Source organism: Heterocephalus glaber, unplaced genomic scaffold (genome assembly GCF_053883595.1).
Source record: "Heterocephalus glaber isolate CG9 unplaced genomic scaffold, H.glaber_assembly_v1.0 deba00001442, whole genome shotgun sequence".
Classification (NCBI taxonomy): Eukaryota; Metazoa; Chordata; class Mammalia; order Rodentia; family Bathyergidae; genus Heterocephalus; species Heterocephalus glaber.
The window spans coordinates 56192005-56196113 of NW_028258296.1; positions in this window are offsets into that span (position 1 = coordinate 56192005).

Below are 4109 nucleotides of genomic sequence, written 5' to 3' on the forward strand. Positions count from 1 at the left end.
GCTGAAGGATCTGAGCCAGAAGCCAGGAAATGACGTCCAAAATGAAGGCAAAGACTGGAGCTCCTCTGAAGAACAGAGGCAGAACCGTCCTTCCTATTTCCCCTTTATACCATTCAGGCGATGAGCCACCCTCGGTTGTGGAACTGCTGAACCGATTTAGTTAAGCTTCTCTTAGCTAAACTTCTTAGGTTGACACAATCAATCAACCATCATGATACTTATTATCTTGCAAGTGTTTTTTATTGTTTTAAATTTTTTATGGTACTGGGGATCGAACTCAAGACCTTGCGTTTGTGAGGCAGGTGGAGGCACCACTGAGCTAAATCCCCAGCCCGAGTGTTTTTTATTTCTCCTTTGATTGCAAAGGATAATCTTGTGGAGTATAGTAATCTTGATTGGCAATTATTTTCTTTCAGGACTCTAAATACATCGCTCTTTGCCCTCCTGGCCTTTAGAGTTTTTGCCGAGAAATCTGCTGTCAGTCTGATGGGTTTGCCTTTAAATATGACTTGGTTTTTCTCTCTTGCAGCTTTTAATGTTCTTTCTTTGTTTGGCACATTCACCAATATAAATATAATATGTCATGGAGAAGTTCTTTTCTGTCCATGTCCATTTGGGGTTCTAAATTCTTTCTGTACCTGGATGTCCATGGATCCCAAGATTTAGGACATTTTCTGCTATTATTTCCTGGAATGGGTTTTCTATGCCCCTAGTACGTATCTTTTCTCCCTTTGCTATGCCAGTCATGCTGGCATTTGGCCTTTTAATGGTGTATGTTCTTTTCATTCTTATTTTTTCCTTTATTGCTGACTAAATGTAATATTTCAGCAGACTTGTCTTAAATTCTAATGTTCTTTCTTCTGCATGATTTAGTCCGTGGTTGAGGCTTTTTTCAAGTCTGACTTACTGAGCTTTTCATTTCCAAGATTTCTATTTGGTTCTATTTCAAAAATTTCTGTTTCTCTCTCTCTCTTTTTTTTTGTACCGGGGATCAAACTCTGGACCTTGCGCTTTCGAGGCAGGTGCCAGAACCACTGAGCACAGGTGCTGGAACCACTGAGCTAAATCCCTGGTCCTGTCTTTCTCTTTCTTAATTCATTCAACTTCATTCTCTTGGATTTCATTGAGTTTTTAAAAGTCTTTTAAAAAAATTCTTTTTCAAGAATTTTACCCACTTTGATATCTTTAGAAGTTGTTACCATGGATTTAAGAACTTTAAGAACTGACATTATCTTGTCATATATATATGTGTGTGTTTCTTTATTGAGATTTATGCATCTGTTGGGATAGATATTTCTTACACTTTTGTATGGTTACCTTCTCCTCATGTGGCCTTCTGACAATATGTCTTGGGGTATGGATTTATTGAGTTTATTTCCAACTGGACTCTTGTAGTGTAAGCTCCCTGCAGCTTCTTTGGTTGTGACTTGTGAGTTTGGGGACAGAGCATGCCATATTGGAATCAGAGAGATCCACTGTCTCAAGTCTTGTAAGCATGGGGAAACTTTGGTACCTTAAGCAGATGTGGTATAGGCAGTAAAATATATGGGATGTGTCCTCTGTGGTTACTCCTACTACGGGAGTGGTAGCAAGAGTTGGGGATTTCCAGTCAATAAGTAGCTCTATTACTTGAAAGTGAATCTGATGCTGTTGTTCCAGTTGTGTTGAAAGGCCTGAGGCTCTTGCCCTCCGGTTGGAGAATGATACAGATCTTGGTGCTTCTCGAGGAGGAGGAAGGGCTAGAATCGCAGCTCTTTCTCTGTGCAAGTTAACTTTCAGTCTTATCAGCCCTATGCTAGCTGACCAGGAGTGATTGCAATTGACACAGAAGAACAGGGTAAATGTGATGTCAGCAACCATTGGGCTTTTCTGCAGCTACTGTGGGTATCTGCTCAGGAGTAGGACCTCAGCCTCCCCCTAGCCATGACCACCTCGGAACAGGTCAAGAGTTGGAGTCAAAGTGCCCACCAGGGATCAAATGGGACCTAGTTGTTGCTGGAGCTGGTCTTAACTGCTCTCAGCTGAACTGGGAGTGTAGCTCAGACACAGAGCGATGTATGAGAGGCTTTGGGCTCAATCTCCACTACTGAGGGAGTAGGGAAGGGAAAACCAAGAGGGAAAGTAAAAACAGAAATAAAATAAAAATGAGGAAAACCAGCAAACATCAAATTAAAAAATAAGAAAGAAAAACTGAATAAAACATAGAATAGATGGAGGAAAAAAATGAGTCCAAAATTCCTCCTAGCCACAGTGTTCAGAATCACTGAACGGGTGAATGCCGATCTAGTCCTCTGATCTGCTAGGCTGGACTCTAACAGGTATGGGGTGGGCATAGTGGGTCCGGGCTGCAGCTTGCATCAAAGGAGTTAGAGAAGGATGTAAGCTGTGCCATAAGTTTCTCACTGAACGGGTTCTCAGAAGCTGCTTTCTAAATTGACCCACTCTGAATCTGTGGGACAGCATCTGGAAAGCAGCAGGGTCAGGTATTTCTGGGCTCATCTGCATTCTAATCTTCTCTTAACCACATCCAACATATTGGTTTCCATTTTTAGAATCTGTGTTTGGATGCTCTTCTATCTTCCATGTTTAACTGAGTGAAGACCCTCCTGAGTTCTCTATCACACACTCCAGGAATAATGAAGGTTTCCTTTCTGACTTTTAGGAATTGGCATTATTCCCATCCCTCTAGGAATACTGGGTATTAGGTTCTACCTAATCCTTTTGGGTGGTTCTTTCCCAGACCTGGGATAGTTTATTCACAAATATTATGCTGCTAATTTCTTGAAGGAGGACTCTCTGCAGATCTCTGCAACTCTCTTTGTGTGCACCTTTCTCTTTTCTAGTTCTTTGGCCTGTGAACTCCAACCGCCTTGGTCTCTCCACACTCTCAATCCATCTCCCCAACTCAGGGACTCCCCAAGGCTATACTTGAGTCCCCTCTTTCTGCACTTTGGCCTGAAGAGACTCTCAATGCAGTAAGGGGGGCAATCACAGAGCTCTTGTCTTTTCTTCTCCATCTCTCAGGGATGACTGTCATTGTTGCCTGATGTCCACTGTTTTAAAAAGGACTGTTTCATGTACTTTGTTTTATTGGTTTGTTTCAGGTGAAGGGATAAATCCACTCTCTGGAACTCCATTTTGGCTGGAAATCTGCTATGCCATTCACAACATTCTAGTTAGTAATTTGAGAGATGAGTTCATAAACATTTGTTTTGTTGTAGACCACTAACCATTTACACATACATTATACATTCTTTAGTGTGTATAAAATAATGTACAACTTTTGTTAAGTTCTAAAAGGAAATAAATATTTTTTTCTTCCCTTGGTGTGGAACATGGTAAAGGAAGTGGGAAGAGTCTGTGGCCAGCCTCTTACTTCACCTACCTTCCTGACCCCTCTACTCTTTCTACGTATAATACCTTATCTTGACCAACTCCTTCCTGTCCTTGTCACCATGACTCCAAAGGTACTTTCCTGACATGCGAAAATGGTGTTGGCTTGGGGTGTCAGGGAGGATCATGAATTTTCATAGTCTGTGAGCCAACAAATCATTGAGGCTACTCCCGAACATTCAGTACTGGGAGAGGCTTTCAGAATAGTGCTGCAGAGTCTGTACCTGGCTCACACAATTAGACAGTTGCAAAGTTGGTGGAGGAATTCAGGTGAAGAGACACTGTTGCATATGATAGCTATTTTTGAAAACATAATCTCCATAAATGTTCGACTCCTTCTCTAACCACCCTCCTCCTCTTGATATAGCAACATAAGAACAAAACCAAGATGCAGTGAACTTGCCATTTTAGGAATGATGGGAAACATATGCAAAAGTAAAGAGTGAAATTTATGAGTCAATGATGAAAAACCTTAGCCAGGAATCTCAGGGTCACGTAGGAGAATTAGACAAAGGGATTGAGGACTGCGCACTGAGGGATATGAGAATGGAAAAACCATGCTTCAAAAATTAGGAACGTGGCCCAGGGATTTAGCTTGGTGGTTCTGGTGCCTGCCTCGAAAACACAAGGTCCTGAATTCAATCCCTGGTACCAAAAGAAAAAAAAAAATTAGGAACGTATTTCCCAGAAAAGCACATGATGAATGCGGTCAGAAA